The sequence below is a fragment of the Heloderma suspectum genome, chromosome 1 (genome assembly GCF_057233095.1).
Source record: "Heloderma suspectum isolate Gila_16-S chromosome 1, 16-S_ref, whole genome shotgun sequence".
NCBI lineage: Eukaryota > Metazoa > Chordata > Lepidosauria > Squamata > Helodermatidae > Heloderma > Heloderma suspectum.
In genome coordinates this window covers 10,764,876-10,777,087 of record NC_139458.1, presented here as the reverse complement: position 1 = coordinate 10,777,087, position 12,212 = coordinate 10,764,876, and positions in this window count along the sequence as shown.

The window sequence follows — 12,212 nt, the reverse complement described above, 5'->3', positions numbered from 1 at the left end:
AGAAATAGACATTTTTCTGGAATTTTCTTGCTTTCTCCATGATCCAGCGAATGTTGGTGATTTGATTTCTAGTTCCTCTGCCTCTTCGAAACCCAGGTTGTACTTCCGGTAGTTCTTGGTTCACATGCTGCTGAAGCCTAGATTGTAGGATTTTGAGAATAACCTTGCTGGCATGTGAAATGAGCGCAATTGTGCGGTAGTTTGAACACTCTTTGGCGTTGCCCTTCTTTGGAATTGGAATCTAAACTGACCTTTTCCAGTCTTGTGGCCAATGTTGAGTGTTCCAAATGTGTTGGCATATTGAGTGCAGCACTTTAACAGCATTATCTTTTAGTATTTTAAATAGCTCAGCTGGAATACTGTCATCTGCACTAGCTTTGTTGTTAGTCATGCTTCCTAAGGCCCACTTGACTTCACTCTCGAGGATGTCCGGCTCAAGTTCAGTGACTGCACTAACATGGCTATCAGGGACATTAGGATCTTTCCTGTATAGTTCTTCTGTGTATTCTTTCCACCTCTTCTTAATCTCATCTTCTTCTGTTAGGTCCCTGCCTTCTTTGTCCTTTATCATGCCCGTCTTTGCACAAAACATTCCCTTGAGATCTCCGATTTTCTTGAAGAGATCTCTAGCCTTTCCCATTCTGTTGTTTTCCTCGATTTCTTTGCATTGTTCATTTAAGAAGGCCTTCTTGTCTCTCCTTGCTATTCTCTGGAACTCTGCATTCAGTTGGATATATCTTCCCCTTTCTCCCTTGCTTTTCGCTTCCCTTCTTTCCTCAACTACTTGTAAAGCCTCATCAGACAGCCACTTTGCTTTCTTGCATTTCTTTTTATTTGGGATGGATTGAGTTGCTGCCACCTGAACAATGTTATGGACCTCTGTCCATAGTTCCTCAGGCACTCTGTCTATCAGGCCTAATCCCTTAAATCTATTCGGCATCTCCACTGTGTATTCATAAGGGATATGATTTAGGTCATACCTGAATGGTTTAGTGGTTTTCCCTACGTTCTTCAATTTAAGCCAAAATTTTGCAACCAGAAGCTCATGATCTGAGCCACAGTCAGCTCCAGGTCTTGTTTTGACTGACTGTATAGAGCTTCTCCATCTTTGGCTGCAAAGTACATAATCAATCTGATTTCAATATTGACCATCTAGTGATGTCCATGTGTAGAGTTGCCTTAAAGTTTTTTTTTTTTTAATGATTTGAGGGAGGGGAGGCAGTCCCTCTGTATTCAACCGTGTTAGTGCGGAATTAGGGTTGCTGCCTCTTTTTTTCTGACAAGGTCTTCATTTTTAACAGATGAAGAGCCAGTGGATCCTGGTGGCTCTGATGTCAGTGAAGCGGTAGTTCTGCTCCGGGTTTCAGTCAGAACCAGTAAGAGCTCTAAAAGAACTCTTTTAGAGTTCTGACTCAAACCTGGAGCGGATTCACCACCCCATTGACATTGGAGTCACCAGCCTCTGCTGTGAAGAGCATGCTGGAAATAGCTGGACCTACGGAATTTGGCTGGTGCAGCTGTTTGAGAATTTTGTTTCTGTTCATTTTTGATGATAATTGACCCAAATTCACAGAGTTCTTCATATTCAGGTGATAAAGAACTTGAGCTTTTTAAAAAAAAGGAATATGGGAGAAAGCAAAACAGATGGATTCAGCCAACTCTATTCCACCCTAGTGCCGTCCCTGAGATGCTAGTCTTCTATGTGGAAGGATTTTACATTTAATTATGTGTGCATGCACCCCCAACTGCAATTTGAAGTGACAGAGCATCCCAAACGCAAGTTTGCCTCTTCAGTGAGATATTGGCCCTAAAGCAGCTTTCCCCCACTCTGGTGCCCTCCAGATGTGGTGGATCACAGTTCCCACAATCCCCAGACAGCAGCACATACTGGCTGAAGATGATGGGATTTGTAGTCAGACCATGTCTGCGGGGCCCTAGCTTTGGGGAAGGCTGCCCTCCAGAGTTCCTGATGTACATTGGAAGCAGCCCTAAGTTAAAGAGTGAGAATGAGAGAGGAAAAAGAGGGGGGGGGGACTGCCTTGAGCTGTTCTTTACGTTAATTATCACTTCCTTTGGTACCCTGAATGGCTGTTCAATGACAATGTCAGCAAGTGGAAAGAACCAAATTACTTTAATTATGGAGTAATTGCACAGAGTGATGGTAATTAAATCTTGATCAGTTTAAGTGAGCGAATTAATTGCTCCAACTTGGAATGCAAATCACAGCAAGAGGACTTGTTTTGTAGTTTAATTAACACCAGCCACTAAATTCTTATCATATCTAAAATGCAGCTCATTAATGAGTTTGAATCTGTGCTCACCTTAATAGGAACTCGGACAGGGGTGCATGCTGAGAAAGGTAGTTGGGCTGGGGGGAAGTGATAGAAAACTTAATATTCTTGTCAGTTGTGCAGATATTAGTTGCATACTCCACTTTGCCTTCCAGTGATATGTGCAAATAGAAATATTTCCATGTAATTAGCTTCTGGCCCCGTTTCATTTCAGTATTCCCTGATCTGCTAACAGTATCCACTTTCAAATTTGTCAGTCCCCCCTCCCCCAGTTTTATATTTGCAACATGATTCACCCCCCTCCCCAATCCCACTTCTGTACCCAAATACAACCCTGTTTTCTGATATCTGTCTTTCCATTTCTAGAACTTCGTGCAATCACCATAATAAGGATAATACATTAGACGGGGCCCCTGACCAAACGAGTGCTGGGACACAAGATGGCAGCCCCAGAGCAGTCATGGATAGTCATGGGTTGGGTGGCCCAAAGGATCCAAAAAGGCTGGCTCAAACGTGAGAGCAAGGGGAGCAAGGGGAGCAAGGGAAGACCATTGCTAGTTTAATTTGTTTTCATCGTTGCAAGAATTTGGTTATGAGGCAGCATAGAAATACCACCCCTGCCCCTGCCCAAAGGATCCACAGCCCAAATCCAACAAAATAAACATAAAGGAAGTAGGTTCTGACAGCTGGATACTAGAACATAAGAAGGCCCCGGCTAGTTCAGGCAAAAGTCTATCTGTCCAGCAATGGAATAAAAAGACAGTCTCAGGATGTTGAAAAAATATGTAGTTTTATTCCAAGGAGAAGCCCTACGTGTTTTGGCCCTGGATAATACATACAGGCCTTCTTCAGGGGTCAGCATTTCTAAAAATGCCTGCAGAGATCTCTGAAAAAGATTGTCTCCACGATGAATCCTGTGGAGGACCGGCCCTACCATTAGGCAGAGTGAGGCAGTCGCCTCAGGTGGCAGATCTTGGGAGGTGGCAGCAAGGTGTTGGAGGGAAAACCTGTGTGCCATGCGGCCTGCTCTGTGCCCCATAAGTTAGCTTGCTGCCTTCAGGTGCAACGGAGGATGCTGTCCCGTCTTAGTGTTGGAAGACAGATTCATCTGGCAGTCCAGTCGGCTTTCAACCATGGAATGGGACAGGGCGCCATCTTGTTCTCTTCAGGCACATGTCTTGGGCCAGCCCTGATCCTGCTGCCATCTTTCCCAGAGATCTCTGCAGGCATTTTTAGAAATACTGACCCCTGAAGAAGGCCTGTATATATTATTCAGCCAAAAGCCAAAAGGAGTAGGCTACTCCTTGGAATAAAACTATATATCTTTTCAACATCCTTTTCAACGTCATCTCTTTATTCCATTGGGCATTTCGGATATTGTTAGAGAAGGCTAGCATGAGCACGCCAGTAAAGAAAACTGTGCTCTTAGCTCCAATCAGTGTTCAGAGATAAGAGCAAGGTTTCCCTTTTTGGTGTCACGGCCCAGGACCCTGACCCCTTGCCCTTGGAAAATGAGGCCGCTGAGTTAACGGGACAGGGAGAAGGCTTGGTGACAGAAAGGTGTCATGAGACTCCACCTCCTTAGGGTCTAGTTCCCTGGAAGGCCCCAGGGACCTGCCCCCCAGTGCCTGCAGGAGGTTGCATTGCCATCAGTCGCTGAATTGAAATGATTGCTTGCAGAGGACTTTGGAACGTAGGCCAGGGGCTACATTTAATTGAGCCACATGGCAGGTGGCCCACTCCTGATCTATCCTGTCTCTGCTCAAGGCCTCCCACCGTCATCCCTAGGAACTCAGGAGGAGCAGATGCAAGGATGAGCCTGTGCTGAAGTCCAGCAACAGAGACACAGGGCCTATTTGGCAGCACAAGCTCTCCCCTCAGCCCCCCTTAAGAGAAGGCTGCAAGCATTAGTGCATGTTCTGGATCTGGGCCCAGCTGAGCTCCAGGAAGAGGTGGGACAGCCGGACCTGCTATAGAACTCCTTAGTCTCTGCCTGTCAGTTTCTGGTGGAATGGCTCTGGTGAGGCCGTGCTCAGCCTACGCTTGCTGATCCAGGTCTGGTGGTCCAGGCCTCTGACTGACTCCACTCATGAAGGGTGGGCAGAAGCAGACAGCAGGGCCAATTCCAGATCAAGCTGGCATCAAAGGTAGGCACGGGCAGGCACCTGCCCAGGCCCCACACCCCAGCAGGGCCCCACTGACAAGAGCCCCCTGGACTCACTCCTCTTCATATTGCCAGCTGCTTGTTCACGTGCCTCTCGCACTGGCCCAGACAACGGTGGGGGTGAGGGGCAGGGGCAGGAGAGGCCCTGGCCGGCTTGCTCCCCGGCTCTCCGCCTGTCAGGCCAGCCAGTGGGAGCAAGGGTGGGGAAGAGGATGGGGAGCAACAGCAGCTGGAGACAGTGGGGGTGAGAGGGGGGACTCCCTGAGGGAGGGGGCCCATTGGGAGTGACTCACTGAAGCAGCCCCCAAAACCTGAAGCCAGCCCTGATCCCAAACTTTGACGCACACCTGCTCCCCTTCAAAAATGCCACCCCAATATCCGCAGCATGAAAACAGCCAGCCGTCAGCCTGATCCGGAACAGATTTCATCCTTGCAAAAACGTCCACATTTGGGGGAGGGAGAGTGGATCCGAGCATATGGACTTTCAAAGTGCCCCTTTCCTTTATCTGTCCATCTTTGAGAGATTTGGGTAGCTTACTTTTTAATTTTTTTATTCTAGTCTCTTCCAACACATTTCTGCAAAGCTGCTTTGGGTTGAGTGCTTCTTAGTCTCCTTCTCTGTTTCTATTTAAACATCAGAAAAATGTTTTTAAAAGCACATTGATGAGGAGAGCAGGGGGCAGCGCGGGGGTAGGGGCTGTCTAAGAGCAAATTTGAGACACGTCACACTTGTTTCTTGTTTACCATGCAGCTCCGCACAATAAATGTGCCAGATTAAGATTTCCACTAAATGGTGTGGGCATCTGTAGATGATTTTAAAACTCTTCGCAGAGTGCAGAATCTATTAGTTCACAACCTTATGTTTTAGTCAGAAGAAAGTGGCTTTGCACTCCATGAAATGTGTTAATGCATGGATAGAAGCCCTCTTATCCTTCTGCTTTTGCTGGTTCCACTCAGCAGAATGGATTATACGTACGTGTGTGTGTGTGTGTGTGTGTGTTTAATAATCTGACATTAGTATTAAAAGTGATATTTAAAGTATTAGTCTGTGTAGCTGGCACAGAGGCATAGAGGGCAGTTGCCCCCTCTTTCCCTCTGGCGACAAAACATATGTTTATGAAACGATGCATTAGCAAGAACCATCCAAATGCACGGAGATCAACAGAGAGACTAGATTACTGTCTTAACATTACCTCCCCTGCACCTGCCCCACTCCCCAATTAGTGGCAAGGGAAAGATTTGAGAACCATTATGAAACTGATTATGGAGAAACGGATTAAAGGCATTGGGTGCAACTAACTGCCACGGAGATGGCTCCAGCAGTCCGGAAACTGCGGCTACTGTGATCAGGGAGCTCAATGCAGACAATATCTTTCTATCTGGAATTACAGAAAAAATATCTTGTGCAACAGAGCTGGTTCCACCATTAGGCAGGGCGACCTGACTTGATCTGGGGGTTGCCAGTTATTGGGGGGGGGCAATAATTGGAGGGCAAAAGATGGCCAATTATTAAGTTATTGCTACATCTTTGCCACCACGGAAAATGCCATTTGGATCTTGTTCTGCAGGCATGAAGAAGAGGCCCAGGGTGATTTCTAGTTCTGTTACATCTGAGAAGTTTTATTATTCATTTTACAATACTTATGTTATCACGCCTTTTATGTTTTCGACGTTTAATCTTTTTTTTTTTTAAGCTCAACTTTCAAATAAAATTTACCAGGGTGGCCTTAGTTCCAATAAAAATGCGATCAATACAATGAAACAGAATATAAGAACAATATATATTGATATTGTGAGGATATAGTTTTATAAGGAAAACAGCAAGGCAGAAGCAACGTGCTCAGGGACAACTGTTCTTAAACAGCTGGTAAAATGAAAGCATCTTTGCCTAGAACCAAAAAGATGATCATCTGAGCCAGGGGTGGGGAACTTTTTTCAGCCTGAGAGCCAAATTCCATTTCAGAGAAGCTCTCGGGGGCTGCATTCCGGGGCCAAAGGCAAATTGAGGCGGAGCCAGAAATACCAGCATATTTTAGCTGAAAGTCAGCATCTGCCTTAGGAAAGGCAGTTTAACATTTTAGAATGGGGAGAAAATTCCACAAAAGCCAGGAAGCCATCAAATGTGACTGGGCAAAAGGGCTGTGGCCAGCTGGAGAACCTTGGAGGGGCGGGCCACATTTGGCCTCTGGGCCGCAGGCTGTGCACTGTTGTTCTAGGCATGAGGCAAACCTCCCTGGGGATAGCATTCCAAAGGCAGGAATTTGGCATGGGCTCTCAAAGAAAAGCCTCTGATGACAACCAAAGGGGATGAATATCTGGTTTAGAACTTGTGACATTCAATGCAGTTAACGTAACACAATCACAACACTGTAACTAAAAGTAAACAGGGGAGTACATAAAAATTCATATAGCATAAGCATCAGAACCCACTTCGTCAGATGCAAGAAGTAGGGGGTGTTGGAGAAATCCGGAATGGAATCAAATGAGTTCAGAGTTCTCTGAATCCGACCTGCAGTTTCTGCAGCAGATCGGCTTTTCCTGAGTCACATACGAGAAAAAAAGGACAAACTCTGAACATGTGCAGTTTCTCATTTTAAACTCATGTAAATCATGGCACCGTCATACTTACAGGGATGAAACGGAGTTCGCTTCCGCTGCCCTGATGCTGAACACATTTGCTGGGGAATGAGCGCCATTGTGTTGTAGAAGAGGATAATATATTTTAAAAGTATAATAAAATGAATATCTGTAACCACCTAGCAAGCCCACCCACTTACTATACAATGCTTTAAAAAAAAAAAAAAAGGAAGGAAAAAAAATCAATGCTGCAGGAAGCAACATCAGCCCCAGTGGATCCCAGTGTGCCCAGGCCAGGCGTTGACCCTGGGCTTCTTTGCTCTTGCATCATCACCTGCAGTTCTGGGGGTGGGGAGTTCCTAGGTTGCTGGACCCTGAATGCCACCACTGAGGGTCAAGATATTGCCGTTTGAGTGCAGGGAAAATGCAGTTGCTCCCAACAGAAGTGCCCCTTCGAGGAACAATGTCTGAATTCTCTGGAACAGTGATGGCTCTAGGATTGGGGGGGGGGGGTCAGGCAGAGCCCCCTGTAACCTGGAAGAGGCAGAACATGCTAAGAGAGATCTCTCAGGCTGCATCTGATTTTCTGGGACACTCTGTGCAAAATGGAAATGATAACACTGTTAGGGCAAAGGGGCCCCTTGCTAGTCTTGAGGCCCTTGCAAATGCCCAACCATGCCAACTCCTGGAGCCAGGCCTGCTCCCAAAGCAACTGAGTATCAACTGCAGACTGTAGGGAAAGACCCTATCGTCTTCACAGACACACTTGTTATTATACCACTTGAACTGTCCTTGCTTTCTCCAAGGAACCTGGGAATTGTAGCTTGGTAAAGGACTGGGCACTCTCCTAAAGAGTCTTGGAGCAGTTCCCCCTACCCCTCCACACCTGCACCCACAATTCCCAGCATTCCCCATAAAGACAGACTGGCTCTTAAACCAGTTTAAGTGTGAATACCTTGCACCTTATGATCAGCCTGTTAGTTTCTAAAACAGTCACTGCTGCCTGTCTCCCCTCCCCCAAGGTACGGCCTTTGAGTGTTTTCCTATTAACCTTATCACCTGATGGGCAAAAGAAAAGGTTTAACAGAAGCTTTGGCCTAATTGGATGGTATTTCTGTATTTTCTTATGTAAAACTGGTTCTGGTCCATTGTTTTTATTTATTTGCAATAACTGTGCTCATTGGAGTTTGTAATGACAATGCCATGGGTGACGAGAATTTGCTCTAAGTATTATTCCCTCCCTCCGTTATCTCCTGCCTCTCCTCTAAACTGGGTCTCTCAGGAGAAAAGCTGCAACAGACCCTGGCTGGAAAAGACACCTTGCTGAGTACACACAGCTTCAGTTGTTTCTGGAGATGCGTTCTCCAACTGGGTTTGAAATTGCTTTACAAATATCCTGTTTGTTTTTCTCCTGCTCTCTTTCCACCTTGCGTAGGTGCAAGGAAAAGACAAAGACAGAGTAGGTCTAATGTAGCCTTCCCCAACCTGCTGCCCCGCAGATGTGTTGGGACTGCAGCTCCCATCATTCCCAGCCAGCATGGCCAAAGGGGCCCGCTGCTGGTCTTGGGGCCCTGGCAAATGCCAACCTCTGGAGTCGCCCCTGCTCCCAAAGCAACTAAGTACCAGCTGCAGAGCTGTTGGTTAACCAAATGTCTAAAGCCATTTGGGTGGCTTTAAAAGGGAGTTGGACAAATTCCTGGAGGAAACGGCCATCAATGGCTACTAGCCCCGGCGGCTATGTGCTACCTGCAGTACCAGAGGCAGTGAGCCTGTGTACACCAGTTGCTGGGGAACATGGGTGGGAGGGTGCTGTTGAGCTCATGCCCTGCTTGTGGGTTCCCAGTCAACAGCTGGATGGCCACTGTGTGAACAGAATGCTGGACTAGTTGATCTGATCCAGCATGGCTCTTCTTATGTTCTTATGAGCAAGCGCAGGGAAAGGCACAGTCTCCTTCACAAACACCTCTCGTGGCCATGCTGGCTGGGAATTATGGAAGCTGCAGCCCAACACATCTTGAGGTTGGGGAAGGCTGGCGTCAATACATCACAGCTAAAGAGTTGTGCTCTGAACTGGGAAGTCCATGGTCCCAATCTTGCCTCTGCTGTGAACTTAGTAACTTCTCTTCAGTGTAAATGACCCCATATTGCAGAGAAGACCTTGATTGGCTCTCCCCACAGAGTTTTCTTCTCCTAAAATTAGCCCCTGGGTGGGTAGGTATTTGGACGGGGTGGGGAGGTGGGGTGGGGGAGAGCGGCGGTCTAACTGGTGCCTGTGCATTTCCCCTTCCATGGAGAATAGCAGTGCCATGGGAGAGAGTTTGGATCTGGGGCATGACTGGTGGCGGTGGGGAAAGGGTTGGATCTCCCTGCCACATTCCATATCTCCTGTCCAAATTGCCTCCCTGCAACACCTTTTAGAAAATGTCATGAGATCCAGTCACAGATTGCTCACCTAACATTTAGTTTGACCCCAAGCGGCTTTCGCCAAGCTGTTATCCCTCATTTGCAATGGGCGGGGTGGGTGTGGGTGGGGTGTTAATACTGACACATCTTCAGCGGTTGTTGTAACAAGATAATGTCTGTGAAATGCTTCTGAATGCTACAATGCTACATAGCTGCTCATCATTATTACTGTATTCCTGAGAGAGAAGAAAAAGCCAGGACCGTCCCTTAAAACTAGGGCTGTACCGCTTCGGTTAAATCTTGGCCATCTGTGTTTCACGGATTGTCAGGCGTCCTTCGTTCCATCGTCCACTCATGGATGGAATTGGATTTTTGGTACGAGAATTTTGTTCGTTTCCACCTGCGCATTTGCACTAACGTGCAGGTGCGCACTTGCGCAAATCCCACCCTAACTAAAAAAAATGGTGTGTAAGTCTGTGGAATCTGCACAACTCAGAAAAAGCTGGTCCACTCTGGAATCTGCAAGTTGGATTCATAGAAATCCGAACTCATTTGAATCTGCTGCAGATTTCTCCAACACTCCTACTTAAAACAAGGGATTTGGGCTGCCATGTGTCCTGCTTTACAGATGACGCTCCTCTGCTTGAAGGCATCCCCTCTTTGGAAGTTCTTCCAGTCCAAGTCCAGTCTAATGATAAAGGACCCTAAAGCAGAGAGCGGCAGGGCCCTTGCGGTTCCCCATCAACACTCTGCTGGCTTAGTCTGCTGACTAGGTGCTCACAGGTCACTGGCTTCCCTACTCTGGCGAGACACGATGCATTTTGATTTAAATATAGCAATGCTGTCTAAATTTGCATTTGTACGTACACATTAGAATATGCACATGTTAGGCAAATATGCACCCTCCTTTTGGGCAATGCATTTCCTCTCTCTTTTTGGCAGTGCGTAAGTGGACACCTTGCAAGAGGCTCGATCATCCCAGAGTGCAGGACACAGAATAATGGGCTCAAGTGACAGGAAGCCAGATTCCGGCTGAACATCAAGAAAAACGTCCTGACTGTAAGAGCAATACGACAATGGAACCAATTACCTGGGGAGGTGGTGGGCTCTCCCACACTGGAGGCGTTCAAGACGAGGCTGGACAGCCACCTGTCAGGGATGCTCTGACTCAGATTCCTGCATTGAGCAGGGGGTTGGACTCGATGGCCTTGCAGGCCCCTTCCAACCCTACTATTCTATGATTCTATGAGGCGCTTTTATTTGCACGAGTCTCCAGCTCTGTTTTGCCAGCTCACCACTAGAGCGTGCTCGAGTGCTGCAAACTGTAGAATTTTCACAAAAGATGAAGAAGCCAGAGAATTAAGGCCCAATCTCCTATATGTAGTAGATTTGGGGGTGGGTGGGTGGGGGGAGAGAGAGAGAGGTCTTCAGGGCCAGTTTGGTCTTAGTCTTTTTTTCTTTAATTGTTTTTTAATTTTATTAAAATTCAGAAAGCATCAATCTCTAACTGTAATAAAATATACTAGTCAAACTACATAAGAACAAAAACAACAACTGCAAATGGCATTCACACATCTAATTTATATTAAAAACATATTAAATGTGGAGCAACACATTTCTACAAATTCAGGACCAACAGATAGCAATGCAATATAACGTTGCTAAAACTTGATCATGAACTTAGGGTGCAATCCTATGCATGTTTGGACAGAAAAAAAGTCCTACAATTCCCAGCATTCCTCAGCCAGCTACGTTGGCTGGGGTATGCTGGGAGTTGTAGGACTTTTTTTCTGTCCAAACATGCATAGGATTGCGCCCTTACAGTCCAATCCTATCTGTGTTTACTCAGAAGTAAGTCCCAGTGTGTTCAGTGGGGCTTACTCCCAGGTAAATGTGCATAGGATTGCAGCCAAAAGGAACTTTGCCTTTGAATACTTCAGCGGCCGGTCAGTAACCCATGGTCCTCCAACTGCTGCAGAAAAGGGCAACCAAAATGATCAAGGGGCTGGAGCAACTCCCCTGTCTCAAAAGGTTAGAACATCAGGGACTATTTCGTTTAGAAAAAAAGGCGGGTAAGGGAAGACATGATAGAGGTGTACAAAATTATGCCCGGTGTGGAGAAAGTGGACAGGGAGACATTTTTCTCCCTCTCTCTTAACACTAGAACTCAATGGGGTCATCCCGTGAAGCTGATTGGTGGGAGATTCAGGACAGAGAAAAGGAAGGACATATTCATGCAGCGCAGAGGTAAACTATGAAATTCGCTACCACAAGATATAGCTATGACCAACAATTTGGATGGTTTTACAAAGGAGTTAAACAAACTCTTGGAGGATAAGGCTATCAAAGCTACTAGTCCTCAAGGCTATGTGTTACCTCCAGTATCAGAGGCAGTATGCCTCTATGGACATGAGTTGCTGGGGAACATAGGTGGGAGGGTGCTGTTGAGCTCATGCCCTGTTTGTGGGTTTCCCGTGGGCAGCTGGTTGGTGACTCTTTGAGCAGAGTGCTGGACTACATGTTCTTATGATTGCAATACCCATCAGCCCTAGCATAGTGCATGGTGAAGGATGATGGGATTTGCAGTCCAGCATCATCTAGGCGGCCACACATTGCTGCGATCCTTAACTCATTTTCATTTCATTTCATTTGTTATATGTTTATACCACCCTTGGCTGAAGCTTTCTGGGCACTGTGGGCAGTTCACAAAAATTAAAAACCACTAAAATACATTATATAAAATATAAAACCATTCATGCAATAACATAGAACAAATA